Source organism: Pan paniscus, chromosome 2 (genome assembly GCF_029289425.2).
Source record: "Pan paniscus chromosome 2, NHGRI_mPanPan1-v2.0_pri, whole genome shotgun sequence".
Taxonomy (NCBI): domain Eukaryota; kingdom Metazoa; phylum Chordata; class Mammalia; order Primates; family Hominidae; genus Pan; species Pan paniscus.
The window spans coordinates 133602524-133620201 of NC_085926.1; the positions used below are offsets into that span (position 1 = coordinate 133602524).

The 17678-nt window shown below is 40.5% G+C and overlaps 1 long non-coding RNA gene across 1 annotated transcript in view; it reads right to left on the reverse strand.

Moving 5' to 3' along the window:
- The window catches only part of LOC117979772 (uncharacterized), a 187647-nt gene that overhangs the window by 106713 nt on the left and 63256 nt on the right, over nt 1–17678 (reverse strand). The window contains exon 2 of the long non-coding RNA XR_010111656.1: nt 10969–10995. This is a non-coding gene — a long non-coding RNA (uncharacterized LOC117979772). The remainder of the gene's footprint in view (nt 1–10968; nt 10996–17678) is intronic.

A 17678-nucleotide genomic window follows, 5' to 3' on the forward strand; every position in this document is an offset into this window, starting at 1 on the left:
TGGGATGTTGGGGCATCATCCTAAGTGTGTCCCAGATTTATGAAGCTACAAAGGTGGCCCAGTGTTGAAGCAGAGCACATACACATGGTTTTGTTTTGTTTGTTTGTTTGTTTGTTTGTTTGTTTGTTTTTTAGAGACAGAGACTTACTCTGTCACCCAGGCTGGAGTGCAGTGGCACGAGCTTGGCTCACTGCAACCTCCACCTCCTGGGTTCACATGGTTTGACTCTAGCTCTCAAATTTCATGGTGTGCAGTGCTGACCAGTTTCCTTAACTTGTTGCGTCTTAGTTTCCACATCTGTGAAAATAGAACTAATGTTTACTTGTGGGATGTTAGGTTTAAATTAGATTAGTACTGTGGCACACATGGACCCCAACAAGTGGTAAATATTATTCATTTTACATCAATGACTAGGATGGTCAAATTTAGCAAATAAAAATACAGGTGGCCCAGTTAAATTTAAATTTCAAATGAACAACTAATTTTTTAATGTATGTTTCATGCAACATTTGGGACACATTTATACTAAAGTATTACTTGTTTTTTACTTGAAATTTAACTTAAGTTATAGTTGACAGATAAAATTGTGTATATTTATATTGTACACTGTGATATTTTGATCGATGATAGATAGATTGCAAAGTGGTTAAATCAAACTAATTAATATCCATCATCTCACATACTAATCATTTTTTGTGGTGAGAACATTTAAGATCCACTGTTTTAGCAATTTTCAAGTATACGATACGTTACTAGAGTCACCATGCTGTACAATAAATCTCCTGAACTTTTTCCTCTTGTCTAACTGAAACTTTGTAGCCTTTGACAAATATCTCCCTAGACCCCCTCCCTGGTAACAGTCCCTGGTAACTACCCTCTATTTTCTGCTTGAATTAGTTCAATATTTTCAGATTCCACATACAATTGAGATCATGCAATATTTGTCTTTCTGTGCTGGCCTATTCACGAAGCACAATGTCTTTTAGGTTCATCCATGTTATCACAAATGACAGAATTTCCTTCATTTTTAGGGCTGAATGGCATTGCACATATATACATACACACGTGTGTGTATACATATATGTGTGTGTATACATAGACATATATGTATATATATGTAAATACCATAGTGCTTTTTGGTTATGAATTCTTTTATATACCATAGTTTCTGCGTATATTCTTCCATTGACAGACACCTAGGCTGATTCCACATCTTGGCTATTACGATGAACAGGGGAGTGCAGCTACGTCTTTGAGGAACTGCTTTAATTTCCTTTGGATATATTCCCAGAAGAGGGACTGCTGGGTCATATGGTAGTTCCATTTTTAATTTTTTGAGGAACCTCCATAGTGTTTTCCACAGTGGCTGTACTAATTTACATTCCCACCAACAGTGTGCAAGGGTTTTATTTTCTTCATACTCTCACCAACACTTCTCTTTCATCTTTTTGAGAGAAAATTAAACTTTAACTGGGAATCCTATATTTTATCTAGTAACTCTATTTAATGATAATCTTGCTTTAGCTTAGCTACACAGTAACCTATGTGGAGTATTTAAAATCATCTTACTGATAAAGAAACTGAGATTCAGTGGCATTTAATAACTTGTCCAAAATCACGTTGGTAATGAAGGGCAGAGCATGATTCAGAATTGAGCCTCATGAATATCTCTTGTCCCTGTACTACTAATGAGCCTCAGTTTCCCTTCTGGCCCAGGAAACCAATCATCCTCACAGAAAATCAGCTTTAGTGTGCTATATATAACAGGCCTTTGCTCTGTGGAACCAGGATGGCTGTAAAGTGTTACTGGGAAAGCAGCCCAGAAGTGGAGACTGATATACTTCCCACCAGGGCAGCTTCCTCATGGATGCCACAGAATGTTACAGGTGAAAGCCAAGGTTAATGCAGCCAGGGCAGATGGGCCTTTGCTGGTGCCTCTGCCCCAGCCACATCCACACAGAGAGCTCACGACGTGCAGGCCACAGAGGCAGCCTTGGAAACAAGCACCAGAAAATTCATAGCCCAGGCCTTTCTGGATCTGTCTGCCAGGAATTGTACTGAATCTGCCTCCCTCCCACCCCTGCAATATCTTCCAGCAGAATTCAGAGGGCCCTGGAGAAGCCAATGGTACCTGCTGAAGGGGTTGACAATCGATGCTGGGTAGAAGGGAAACCCCACATGGGAAGATGAGAAAGTGACCTTTGGGATCCCAAGTGTACCACTTCCTGGTGAGAGGCTATAGGATACAAGACATAAAAAACAAACACCAGACTTCCTTCTCACCAGTGTGTAAAGGAATGTATTTGTCCTCTTTTCTCCCTCTAGATTCTGACCTTCAAGAAGTCTGCCTCTTTGATAGATCTTCTCTGTCTGGCTTTACTGGGGTCACCTTCCTTACATGGTAAGTCATGAGTGTGAGTCTTCTAGAAGGAAAGAGGTGGTCAGTGTGGGCTGAAGAGGTCAGGGCAGATGCACACGCTTGGTCCTAGGGCCTGTGTCTGCTTCAGGACATAGTGGGGATGAGGAGAGGAGAAAGCACAAGTGGGAGGCTCACAGTAAGTATGTTTGTATGGAGGTGGCGGGAAGAAAACGTCCGGCTCCAGGGGAGCAGTCAAATACCAGACAGGCTGAGGGGACTCAGGAAGTCAGGCTGAAGGTGAGTCCCGGAGTCCACTCCTTCAGGCAACCCTGCCCTCCCTGAAGCCTCTCCAGGAACACAAAGGGGTATCTTCCACATAGACCTCAGGTCAGCTTCATTCACCACTTAGCCAAACAGGCCAGGGAGCCAGTTATGCTGGGGACCCAGGTGTGCATTGCTCCCCAGAGGTAAGAACTGGCTTGACATTCCTGATCCCCTGTCTCAGTCCATTTTGTGCTGGGTAATGTGTAAAAAAACAGAAATTTATGTTTCACAGTCTGAAGGCTAGGAAATTCAAGATCAAGTTGTCAGCATCTGGTGAGGGCCTTCTTCCTGCGTCCTGACATAGCGGAAGGCGGAAGGGAAAGCAGGGGACCAACCCTGTGTGCTCACATGGCAGAAGGGAGAGAACCCACTCCCACAAGCCCTTTTGGAGCAGCATGAATCTATTCATGCTTTCATCACCTAAACTCCTCCCATTAGGCGCCACCCCCAACACTGTTGCATTGAGGATTAAATTTCCAACACATGAATTCTGGGGGACACATTCAGACCATAGCATCCCCCTTTTCCTGATAATAGCACTAATCTCATGCCTGTAGTCATCATCACCTCTGCATTGTATAATGTTTGTCAAGCACTCAGTTATACCATAATACTATTTGGTAGAGGGTATTGGAAACTGAGCCTACCTGGGGAGATGACAAAAATAAGTGTAGATGAATCACAAATCTATGTACATTTTATTCATATATTAAAGACATCTAACCTTTGTATTTCCTTCAATGGTAGCTTTTGGAGGTCCTCCCCAGGGGTAGTTGGGGTTCTGGTTGTCACAATGCCTGGGGGGTGCCACCAGCACTTAATGCCGGAGGCTGGGAATGCTAAATGTCCTGCAATTCCTGGAACAGTCCTGCACAAGGAAGAACTGCATGGCCCAAAGGCTGAGAGCATCTTCTTGGAGAAACACTTTCTAATCTCCTACAAGTTCTCCTCACTATGGGGTGGTGGGGGCTATTGTGGGAGAGACGAGGAGAAACCAAACTCAAAATTTGCCAATTCACAGGTTTTTTTCACCGTCTGTTCCACTTTACAGTCTCTTTTGGATGATTCAGTGTTTTGGGAGTACATATTCCATTTTTAACATTTCTTCCCCTCCCCTTTCTCTTCTCCAAAATGGTATTAGTGTATATGAGGGCAGGGCGTATTCACTCTGTGGATGTGGGAGAGAGGAGATGGTCTACCTGAATATGTGTGAAGAGACTCAGCGTACTTGCATGTCTGAACATGTCTTTATGTTGCTCTTACACTTGAATGTAGCTAAGTTGCATATGTCTGTATTTGCATATGTCCCCCAAAATCCTACCCTAAGACAAGGATGTGAGTGGATGTAGTTTATCTGTGAGGCTATCCCAGGAAACAGGAATGAGGATGGTGGGTACTCAGACAGAAAAGAAAGAAAGTCAGTCTAAGAGTGTGATTAAGGAAGCTCCCACAAGCTGGAGGCTCCACTCTTCTAGGACCACCTGAAAAATATGTGGAATGTCCTTCTCAAATTGTCCTCCTGAAGGACACAAACCTAGGGTGGTTTTCCACCAGCTCCTGTCACCAACTGGATGAGAGTTAGAGGGTTTCTCAAGGGCATTAACTAACCCCCCTCTTCAGGGTGGTCATCCGAGAGATAAGGAGGGAGGTTGTTACAAGGAGATGAGTGAGCTCCTGTGGAAACGTCCACAGAGGTGAGCCAAGGGATGACATGGGTACCATCTGCACAATACAGAGTTGTAACTTCCAAATGATTTCCCTTTAGAAACTAGAGGATATGATTCATTCACTTTGAGCTTCCAGGATTAGCAAAGAACTCTAATGCCCATTGATTCCTATTCCTTTATAGGTAAACTTGTTTTTCTCTCTGGAAGATTTTAGTATTTTCTTTCATTCTTGAGGTTCTGCAATTTCACCAGTATGTATTCAGCTATGATTTTTGGTCATTCATTTTGTGTGTCTCTCTGTGACCCTTTTCAATTTAAAAACTTGTGAGGTTTTTTCAGGTCTACATTTTCTCATATTTTCCTATTTCCCCTCTTCCATGCTCTCAGGGCTCTCCCTTTTTTCTTTTCTTTTTTTTTTTTTTTTTTTTCTCTCCTGTTCATGTGTTCATTCTTTATCATGTAAGCCAAAAATAAAATACTAAGTCCCCCACCCCCCAACCATCTAAATGGACTTTCTCCTCAGCCAGGGTGCTCTTTTAAAATTTAACCTGAGAGACTGGTTCAGGCCATGACGGGAAGTGGGGGTCAGATGTGCCTCATTATACCTCTCCAGCATTAACCTCAACACAGACTTTAAGTTTGATAAGAAGCACTTTACAGCCTATTCTCTCTGAAGCCTACTACCTGAAGGCTTCCTCTGCAAATAAGAACTTTGGTATCCACAACCTCTTGTCTTAACCCAGACATACCTTTCTATTTCTCCCAGGTCTTCAGATAAACTCAATCAATTGTCAACCAGAAAATTTTTAAATCTACCTACATGCTAGAAGCACCCCCCCACCCCCATCTCCCACTTCAAGTTGTCCCACCTTTCTGGACCAAACCAATGTATTTCTTAAATGTAATTGATTGAAGTCTCATGTCTCCCTAAAATGTATAAAACCAAGCTGCACCTCAACCACCTTGGGCTCATGTTCTCAGGCCCTCCTGAGGGCTGTGTCACAGGCCATGGTCACTCATATTTGGCTCAGAATAAATCTCTTCAAATATTTTACAGAGTTTGCCTCTTTTTATCGACAGTCCATATCCATTCTGCTATTCAGCGTATCTATTTAATGTTCAAAAACATTTGGTGTTCCTGGAACCCTAACTGACCCTTTCTTTTTTTTTATTTTATTATTATTATACTTTAAGTTTTAGGGTACATGTGCACAATGTGCAGGTTTGTTACATATGTATACATGTGCCATGTTGGTGTGCTGCACCCATTAACTCATCATTTAGCATTAGGTATATCTCCTAATGCTATCCCTCCCCCCTCCCCCCACCCCACAACAGTCCCCAGAGTGTGATGTTCCCCTTCCTGTGTCCATGTGTTCTCATTGTTCAATTCCCACCTATGAGTGAGAACATGTGGTGTTTGGTTTTTTGTCCTTGCAATAATTTGCTGAGAATGATGATTTCCAGCTTCATCCTTGTCCCTACAAAGGACATGAACTCATCATTTTTTATGGCTGCATAGTATTGCATGGTGTATATGTGCCACATTTTCTTAATCCAGTCTATCATGGGTTGGTTCCAAGTCTTTGCTATTGTGAATAGTGCCGCAATAAACATATGTGTGCATGTGTCTTTATAGCAGCATGATTTACATTCCTTTGGGTATATACCCAGTAATGAGATTGCTGGGTCAAATGGTATTTCTAGTTCTAGAACCTTGAGGAATTGCCACACTGACTTCCACAATGGTTGAACTAGTTTACAGTCCCACCAACAGTGTAAAAGTGTTCCTATTTCTCCACATCCTCTCCAGCACCTGTTGTTTCCTGACTTTTTAATGATTGCCATTCTAACTGGTGTGAGATGGTATCTCATTGTGGTTTTGATTTGCATTTCTCTGATGGCCAGTGATGAACAGCATTTTCTCATGTGTTTTTTGGCTGCATAAATGTCTTCTTTTGAGAAGTGTCTGTTCATATCCTTCGTCCACTTTTTGATGGGGTTGTTTTTTTCCTGTAAATTTGTTTGAGTTCATTGTAGATTCTGGATATTAGTCCTTTGTCAGATGAGTAGGTTGCGAAAATTTTCTCCCATTTTGTAGGTTGCCTGTTCACTCTGATGGTAGTTTCTTTTGCTGTGCAGAAGCTCTTTAGTTTAATGAGATCCTATTTGTCAATTTTGGCTTTTGTTGCCATTGCTTTTGGTGTTTTAGACGTGAAGTCCTTGCCCATGCCTGTGTCATGAATGGTATTGCCCAGGTTTTCTTCTAGGGTTTTTATGGTTTTAGGTCTAACATGTAAGTCTTTAATCCATCTTGAATTAATTTTTGTATAAGGTGTAAGGAAGGGATCCAGTTTCGGCTTTCTACATATGGCTAGCCAGTTTTCCCAGCACCATTTATTAAATAGGGAATCCTTTCCCCATTGCTTGTTTTTCTCAGGTTTGTCAAAGATCAGATAGTTGTAGATATGCGGCATTATTTCTGAGGGCTCTGTTCTGTTCCATTGATCTATATCTCTGTTTTGGTACCAGTACCATGCTGTATTGGTTACTGCAGCCTTGTAGTATAGTTTGAAGTCAGGTAGCATGATGCCTCCAGCTTTGTTCTTTTGGCTTAGGATTGACTTGGCAATGCGGGCTCTTTTTTGGTTCCATATGAACTTTAAAGTAGTTTTTTCCAATTCTGTGAAGAAAGTCATTGGTAGCTTGATGGGGATGGCATTGAATCTATAAGTTACCTTGGGCAGTATGGCCATTTTCACGATATTGATTCTTCCTACCCATGAGTGTGGAATGTTCTTCCATTTGTTTGTATCCTCTTTTATTTCATTGAGCAGTGGTTTGTAGTTCTCCTTGAAGAGGTCCTCCACGTCCCTTGTAAGTTGGATTCCTAGGTATTTTATTCTCTTTGAAGCAATTGTGAATGGGAGTTCACTCATGATTTGGCTCTCTGTTTGTCTGTTATTGGTGTATAAGCATGCTTGTGATTTTTGTACATTGATTTTGTATCCTGAGACTTTGCTGAAGTTGTTTATCAGCTTAAGGAGATTTTGGGCTGAGACAATGGGGTTTTCTAGATATACAAGCATGTCATCTGCAAACAGGGACAATTTGACTTCCTCTTTTCCTAATTGAATGCCCTTTATTTCCTTCTCCTGCCTAATTGCCCTGGCCCTAACTGACCCTTTCATACCACTTGTCTTAACTGATGGTGTGCCAGCACCTCATATCTGAACTTTATGCTGATCTTAAAGTTATTTTTCCCTTTCCATGAACACTCACCATTTTATTTGTTGATTTGGGTCCTTCTTTTTAATGTTTGTTTTCTTTAAATGTTTGGATATTCTTAACTATTGTTTGCATTTGAATTGGAAATTCCTGTTTGCCTGAGTAAAAGTAGTGATTCCAGCTGCCTTTGGTGACTTGGGGCAGGATGGGAGGGAGAGGGACAGGAAAGTGGAGAGTAAGGTGTGCAAGGAAGTAGCTTGCCTCCTGAGAAGGGGGGCTCCCGGCTCTCCCCTTCTCACAGGGGTGTAAGTCATCTGAAGTCATTTCTCTCCTTCTCTGGCCCAACTGTCCATTTGAGTTTCCTGGGTCAGGACTCCTGCTTCAGACAGCTGTGCTCAGAGTTTATTCTACGGGCAAATGCATGAATCAGCCATCCTCATTTTCTCTTTTCCTTGGCTGTCTGGAGTTACTTCCGGCTCTGTTCTGCCTCTCTGGGTTGTTTCTTCCCATCTGGGGGATTTATCCTGGGTCCAAACATCACCCCTGCTCTCTGCTCAGTAGGTGTGAGGAGGGACAGGGGCCTAGTAGGTTCAGCTGTTCCAAATACAAAGCCTTAGTAATTAACCTGATGATTGTCCAAAAGCCCCTTCTGCTTTCTCGATTTGTTGAGTCTGAGCTTAAAATATTTCTGGAATTTCTATTACTTCTGCTGTAGCTTTCTATTGTCTATGTTTGGGATTATGTTTTTGTTTTTTGTTTTTTTTTCTCTTCTGCCCTTATGTTTCTGCAATCTGATCCCATCTGCTTTCTATCTTCCAGGAATTTTTTCAAAATCTGTCTAAGGATAGTTACCTTTCTTGTTTCATAGGGCCATCATGGATTCCTTTACATCCTCTTCCTTTCATCCATTTATCTTATTAATCCTCACAATGATTCACTGAAAGAAGTGTTTATTATTACCTTGTTTTTCAACAGGAAAACTGAGGCTCAGAGAGGTTAGATTAAATTCTCTAAGCTGTCACAGACAGAACATGGCAGTGCTGGAACTGACCTCTGGTTTATCTGACTTCAAGTGGGAGTAAAACTATTCCCTCCACTTGTCCATTTGTCAGGGATCTCCCTTATGTTTGCCTCTTAGTTCTTTCCTCCTATGGCCTGAGAACTCCTTGAGCACAGAGGTTGTACGGGAGTCCTCTTTGTATCCCCTGCAGCACCTTGCACAGTGCAGAGAACCCCTAACACAGGCAGCATGAGTCCATGGCAGGTTGTCCAAGATCACATGGCTAGAAAGTCAGTATTTGAACTCAAGAAATCTTGCCCCAGGGACTGTACCCTAATGTCATGCTGCCACTCAGATCTTAGGTGCCACCAATTTTCTCCCAAGCAACCCCTTCCTGGGAGGAAAGCACATCACTAGGCTAACAGCCAATCTGTGCACTGGGAAGACTACCTTTGAGGGGCTTCCACTGCTGTTTTCTTACAAGTATAATGGCACTATTTGACTTTTAAAACCAAGACCATGCATTGTTTTGACAAAACAGAGAAGAAAAGAAACAAAAAGAAAAATAAGAATGCAGAATATGGGCCAACAGGACTATCAGCAAACTACATGGATACAACAGACATTGGGAATGTGCCAAGCTTCTGAATGAGGAAGGGAGGGGCATTATGAACATGGCAAGACCACACCATAAGGAGGCAAGAAGCTGGGGTTTATGATCTGCCACTAATTAACAGTGTCACCTTCAACAAGGGGAACGATATGGGCTTCTGTTTTTCCATTTATAAGATAAGCTCATCTCTAAGGTCCCTCTAATTCTGACTTTTGATTATTGTAAATTAATAGTAAATTCACTTTTATCAAAATTAAAAACTTTATGAGTGTTCCCAGCCTCTCTGCTTACATGCGTCTTTCAGAGCCTGAGTACTTCTCCAATCCTATCTGTTATTATTCTTTGCCTCACACTTTTACAGCCCATGGACCTAGGCACATCATTAAATTTTTTCATACAAGTCCTTCTTCATCTCAGGTGGTACCATTTCCTTTCTGACCACACATACACACACACATTTTTGGCCAGGTTTATATTTGTTATTTTACAGATTCTGTTTAGCTATAATTTCTTCCAGGAAGAGCTTTCTGATACCCCTTCCCAGGATGAGTGACATACTTACCTTCTGTGCTCCTCTCTGGTGCTTGATGGGAGTGCATGGTGTGCTGTAGCACTAACCTAATTTAAACCTAATAACCTTCAAGTGAATGTTGGCTCTATCTTTACATATGGGGAAACTAAGACTCAACAACTTTAAGGAAACTGCTCAAAACTGTACACCATGAAGTTTCAGAGCCAAATTATGTGTGTGTGCTCTATCCCCACACTGGGTCACCTTTAGTAGCATCTGTCTCATAAGGCTGAGGCACATTTGGATGATTCCCAACACCCCAACCAGGGTGGCAAGGATGGCAAACCTGCAAAGGCCATTGCACAGGTCACAGCAGCTAGAACATGGCCAGGCTGAGAGACTGAGGCAGAGAGCATATTGGGCCATTGTCCCACTCTGAGTAGGGAGGGGAGCTCAAGCATGGCCTGCATGGGAGTCCACTTGCTGAGCACTGAGCTGATATGGGGACTGGCCTCTAAGCCCACAGGTGGAGTTGAGCACCCAGACATTTGGGTGTTCATTGCTTCTTCTTCTGAGTCTTTAGATGCCAGTCACCTTACAGTATGATCATACATATGGTCTCTGGGGATTAACTGATGACTGGGCTGGAGGCCATGTTGGCCTGCAGGCTGCTACATTTCCACTGAGCCTCTCCCACTTGAGGGCACAAAATTGGAATTAATAAGGTCAGCCCAGAATTGTTTTGCTTGCAACCAATCACTATTATAAATTACATAGAGCAAAAAGTAGATATAACATGCTTTTTATAATAAGTTATAAGATAGAAACAGTGTAAAGTTAAAACAAGTTTCTAGTTCAGGGTTATTAAAAAGTTTTAGAGTAATTCTCTTAAATTGAAGCATTAGGACCTTACATCACTGTCATTTTAAACTACTGTTTAGTTTAAAATTTTGAAGAGGTAAAGTTAATGGATTTTTCAGTAAGTAACTTACCTTAGCCAAAGTTGTTCTAGGAAGAATGATAGTTAAAACTACTTTCAAAGATGCTGAAAAAATAAGGTGCAATAAGAAATATAGATATGTTAAAACCCAAGTAGACCAATAACAAGTAACAAGATCAAAGCTGTAATAAGAAGTCTTCCAGCAAATAAATAAATAAGCCCAGGACCCAATGGCTTCACAGCTGAGTTTTACTAAACATTTAAAGAACTAATACCAATCCTACTCAAAATATTCTAAAAAAAATAGAAGAGGAGGGAATACTTACAAACTCATTCTATGAAGTCAGTATTACCTGGATAACAAAACCAGAAAAAGACATGTCAAAAAAAGAAAACTATAGGCCAATATCCCTGACGAACATTGATGCAAAACTCCTCAACAAACTACTGGCAAACCAAATTCAACAATACATTAAACAGTTCATTTATCATGACCAAGTGTGAATTATTCTAGGGATGCAAGGATGGTTCAACATATACAAGTCAATCAATGTGATACACCATATCAACAGAATGATGGACAGAAACCATGTGATCATTTCAATGGTTGATGCTTAAAAAGGCATCTGATAAAATTTAACATTCTTTCATGATAAAACTCAAGAAACTGGATATAGAAGTATCATACTTCACAATAAAAGCCATATACAACAGACCCACAGCCGGTATCACACTGAATGGGGAAAAACTGAAAGCCTTTCCTGTAAGATCTGGAACACATTAAGGATGCTCACTTTCACCACTGTTATTCAACATCGTGCTGGAAGTCCTAGCTAGAGAAGTCAGACAAGAGAAAGAAATAAAGGGCATTCAAATTGAAAAGGAAAAAGTCAATTTATCCTTGTTTGCAGATAATATGATCTTATATTTGAAAAAACCTAAATGCTCCACCAAAAACTCTAAGAACTGATAAACAAATTCAGAAAAGTTGCAGGCTACAACATCAACATACAAAAAACAGTAGCATTTCCAATATATGACAACAGTGAATAATGTGAAAAAGAAATAAAAAAGCAATCCCATTTACAATAGCTGCAAATAAAATAACATACCTAGGAATTAACTTCACCAAAGAAGTGAAAGAACTCTTTGATGAAAACTATAAAACATTAATGGAAGACATTGAAAAGGACACAAAAAAATGAAAAGATAATCCATGTTCATGGACTGGAAGAATTAACATCATTAAAATGTTCATACTACCAAAGCAATCTACAGATTCAATGCATTCTCTATCAAAATACCAATGACATCCTTCACAGAAATTTTAAAAAGTCCTAAAGTTTGTATGGAACCATAAAATACCCAGAATAACCAAAGATATCCTGAACAAAAAGAACAAAACTGAAGGAATTAAATTACCTGATTTCAGATTATAATACAGAGCTATAGTAACCAAAACAGCATGGTACTGGCATAAAAACAGATACATAGACCAATGGAACAAGTAGACAACCCAAAAACAAATCCATACACCTACAGTGAACTCATTTTTGACAAAAGTGCCATGAAAATACATTGAGGAAAGCACAGCTTTTTCAATAAATTGTTCTGGACAGTCAGAGTGGCTATTATTAAAAAGTCAAAAAATAAATAGATGATGGTGAGGTTATGGAGAAAAGAAAACACTTATACACTGTTGGTGGGAGTATAATTTAGTTCAATAATCATGGAAAGCAGTGTGACAATTCCTCAAACAGCTAAAAACAGAACTACCATTCAACCCAGCAATCCCATTACTGGGTATATTCCCAAAGGAATATAAATCATTCTACCGTAAAGACACATGCATGCATATGTTCATTGCAGCACTGCTCGTAATAGCAAAGACATGGAATCAACCTAAATGTCCATAAACAGTAGACTGGATAAAGAAAATATGGTACATATACACTATGAAATACTATGCAGCCATAAAAAGAAGGAGATCATGTCCTTTGCAGAAACATGGATGCAGCTGGAGGCCATCAGTCTTAGCAAACTAATGCAGGAACAGAAAACCAAATACCACATGTTCTCACTTATACATGTGAGCTGAATGATGCGAACACATGGACACAAAGAGGAGAAAAACAGACACTGGGGCCTACTTGAGGGTTGAGGCGGGGAAGAGGGTGAGGTACAGAAAAAAATAACTATTGGGTATTAGGCTCAGTGCCAGGTGACAAAATAATCTATACAACAAACCCCAATGACATGAGTTTACCTATATAACAAATCTTCACATGTACCCCTGAACCTAAAATAAAAGTTAAAAAATAATGGTGCTGGGAAAACTGAATATCCATATGCAAAATATGAAAGTAGACCTCTATTTCTAGCCATATACAAAAATCATATCAAAATTGCTTAAACACTTAAATCTGAGACCTCAAACTGTGAAACTACTAAAAGAAAACATTGGAGAAATGCTCCAAGATGTTGATCTGAGCAAAGATTTCTTGATACCCCACAAGCTTAGGCAACCAAAGCAAAAATGGACAAATGGGATCACATCAAGTTAAAAAGCTTCTGCACAGCAAAGGAAACAACAAAGTGAAAGGACAACCCACATAATGGGAGAAAATATTTGCAAATAACCCGTCTGACAAGGGATTAATAATCAGAATATATAAGGAGCTTGAACAACTCTATAGGAAAAAATCTAAAAATCCAGTGAAGAAACAGACAAAAGATCTGAATAGACATTTCTCAAAAGAAGACATTCAAATGACAAACAGGTATATTAAAAGGTGCTCAACATCACTGATCATCAGATAAATGCAAATCAAAACTACAATGAGTTATCATTTCACCCCAGTTAAAATGGCTTATATTCAAAAGACAGGCAGTAACTAATCTGGTGAGGATGTGGAGAAAAGGGAACCTTTGCACAGTGTTGGTCAGAATGAAAATTAGTACAACCACTATGAAAATAGTTTGGAGATTCCTCAAAAAACTAAAAATAAAAGTTCCATATGATCCAGCAATCCCACTGGTAGATATATACCCCAAAGAAAGGAAAACAGTATATTGAAGAGATATCTGCCGTCCTATTTTTGTTCCAGCACTATTCGCAACATCCAAGATTTGGAAGCAACCTGAGTGTCCATCAATAGACAAATGGATAAAGAAAACATGGTACATATACACAATGGAGTACTATTCCAGCCATAAAAATAAATTGGATCCTGTCATTTGCAGCAACATGGATGGAACTGGAGGACATTATGTTAAGTGAAAGAAGCCAGGCACTGAAAGACAAACTTTGAATGTTCTCACTTATTTGTGGGAGCTAAAAATTAAAACAATTGAACTCACAGAGATAGAGAATGGAATGATGGATACCAGAGGCTGGGGAGGGTAGTTGGGTGGGGAGTGGGGATGCTTAATGGGTATAAAAACATACTTTGATAGAATAAGATCTAGTATTTGATAGCACAACAGAGTGACTATAGTCAACAATGATTTATTGTGCTTTTTAAAACAACCAAGAGTATAATTGGAATGTAATTGGAGTATAACTGGAGTAACACAAAGAAATGATAAATGTTTGAGGTGATGAAAACCTCATTAACCCTGATATGATTATTACACATTGTATGCCTGTGTCAAAATATTTCATGTACCCCATAATTATCTACACCTACTATGTATCCATAAAAATTAAAAATTAAATTAAACAAAGAGATAAAGGTACATTATTTAAAATTATAGAAGCATGGCTAAGACCATGGGCTCTGGAGTCAGATTGCCTGGGTGTAAATCCTGGTCTTAGTTGAGGTGTCTGTGCCTCAGTTTTTCTTATCCATTAAATGGAGATAAGGTTATCTACTTACAGAGTTATGTGATAATTAAATGAGTTGATGCTATTGGAAGAAAGCTTGGCATATGCTAAATACTCAATAAATGCTAGCTATTGGTTGACTATTAGCTATTATTTTTGGCAATTAAACATGATTAATAAAGTAAATGTTATTCTACTGGTGAATTTATATTTAATTTATTCTATAAATCATTATATATGTACACATGTACAAACTCACTACAAATCTGGAAGGAGAAGAAAGGCTAAGGAGGAGAAAAGGGAATGTAAGATAAATTCTTGTTTATTAGAGGAGCCAATAATTATTTTCTAAATTTAATAAATAAAAAACATAACTATAAGCATATTAATGAGAGTTGTGTTTACCAGGAGAGTTACAAACAAACAATTTTTTTAAGTAGCCTCTGATATTTGGGGATATTTGTAATAAATTTTAAACCATCCAATAGCATATGGCTTATAGTTTAAAAGTCAGAGTAGTTGTTATGCTGGGGGGAAAGGTGATTGAGTTAGTGACTAGAAGGGAAGATGGCTGGGCACTTTCTGTGGTGCTGGTAATATTTTAGTTCTTGCTGTGGTTGCTGTTTACATGGGTGTAAGTGCGTATGGGAATTTTCTGTATGTACATGGTATAGCCATACAAGTTTAAATAAAAGGTTGCCTCTTCAGAGTAGGACTATAGTACATAGACATGGGGCTGGAGTTTTCCTTTGCATTGGATTATATTTAACAATTGTGTTTGTTTACTCTTAAAATCATTCTCTAGTGTTCCTATACCGTCCAGACAAAATGAAAGGTAATGTACAGGATGACCCTCTGACTTGAGAAGCTCATGGCTGTATCTTTTCTGAGCTAGGTTAGGACATAGGAGCCCAATGACAAAGGCCTCTGACCTTAAGCAGCAGTGGATACTGTGAAGGCTACCTGGAGCTCAGGACTGGCAAACCCAATCAGAGGAGTGGCCCTCAGCAGACACAGGACACGCTGTTGCCATGAGTGTCTCTTCTTCCGTCCACACTCACATGTCAAGCACCTGCTTGTGCCAGACACTGTGCTAGGAGCCAAGAACACAAAGATAAATAGAACTCAGAGTGAAAGTTACAGGGGGACAGCCATGATGACAGGCCTCATGGTGGGCAGGGGGAGCTGTGAGGAGAGGGGCACTGCCCAGCACCAACAGGACCAGCGAGAAGGAGGGTAGGTTCAGAGGGTGCGGTGCCTAAACTGCCAACCAAGCAAAGATTGTTCTACCAGATAAATAGAACTAGTAGGTCATATATACACATGACTTTTTTCAATAAATTGGCTTTGCAATTGTTGGAGCTAGCAGAGTCTGAAATCCATCAGGCAGGTTGACAGGCTGGAAATGCTTGGACAGGAGCTGACCCTGTAGTCCACAGGCATAATTTCTTCTTCCTCAAGGAAACCTCATTTGCTCTTAAGGCCTTTCAACTGATTGGATGAGGCCACCCAGGTTATACAGGATAATCTCCTTTACTTAAAGTCAACACATTGTAGATGTTAACCACATCTACAAAGTACCTTCACAGTAATGCCCAAATTAGGCTTTATTGCAGGGGTCCCAACCCCCTCACCCATGGACTGGCCTGTTAGGAGCCAGGCTGCACAGCAGGAGGTGAGCCGCCGGTGGGCCCAGGAGCCAGCATTACCACCTGAGCTCCACCTCCTGTCAGATCAGCAGCATTAGATTCTCATAGGAGTGTGAACCCTATTGTGAACTGCACATGCCTGGGATCTAGGTCTGGGAGCTCCCTAGGAGAATCTAACTAAAGCCTGATGATCTGAGGTGGAACACTTTCATCCCGAAACACTTTCATTCCCTGCCCAGTCTGTGGAAAAATTTTCTTCCACGAAACCTGTCCCTGGTGCCTAAAAGGTTTGGGACAGCTGCTTTATTGGATAACTAGGCACTATAGCCTAGCCAAGTTGACACATAAAACTAACCATCATAGTTGGGTTGGAAGAGGGGCAGTATATCTCAGGCCAAGGGGCAGGAACCCACAAGGGAAGCACCAGAACTCGTGTGTGTGTGTGTGTGTGTGTGTGTGTGTGTGTGTGTGTTGGAGGGGCAAAGGGTACTGAAGAGTCACCGAAGTACAAGTGACATTCAATCCTACAGCCCTTTAATCATTCCCCTACATCCAGTCTCAATCTGGCTGTGTTCACAGTCACCCACCCTTCCACATAGGTGTGATCCTTCAAGGGTCCAACAGTGTGCCAGAAGTGTGTGTGTGTGTGTGTGTGTGTTAGTGGAGGGCAAAGGAATGCCCAGAAGAAGAAGGGTATGGCAGGAGACAGCAGCAGATAAGTCTGCAGAGGTGAGCAAGGACAACCAGTGTATAGATGTCTTTGCCTGCCATGCTGAAGAGCTTTTCTTTGCATTGCAGCCCAACTCAGGTTGATCATCAGAGTCATCTAGAATCTCCTAGGTATCATTTTTGAAAACACAGATTCTTTGGGCTCCTCTCAGACTTAATGAATCAGATAAAATAGTAGCTTATATTATTAAAAAGTCCTATTTTAGTCCCCAATCTGATGACCAGGTTTGAGTATCCCTGCTTTAGGCTATAGAAGCCACTGAAGTGTAAAATGATAGGAGCCACATTTTATTTCCATTTAACTATCTTCCTTGTTTAAGTGTTTGTGCTTTTCACATGAATAGGACAACTATTCTATGGTGGCTTCAAACATCAATGCAGGTAGCATGTGACTGGGAAAAACTTGGCTAAGATCCTTCCTAGTATGCTTATCTTCACAGACACAACCTAATTGGGATCAGAAGGGCCAAAGAGCTGGAGGCAGGCGATGGAGTTCTTAGTCATTGTCAGCTTCATTTCCATGGAGATTATTCATTCACCACACATTCACTTAGAGGACCTAGTCCATGCCAGGTTCAGAGTGGGACAGGAAGACAGCAGAAGCCAGCTTACAATCTTGCAGACACGTGCATCTGAAACACGCAGATTTGAAAAGAGCAGAACACAGAGCTTTTTTAAGGCAATATTTAAGGCAAACATGGGACATGATAATACAGATGGAAAGTGTACATGTCAAAGACCGAGGCTTGTTTAACAAGGCAACTCACACAGAGTACTGAGTACACACCTGGCACATAGGCATCATTAAATGAACATTGGTGCCTGGCCTTCC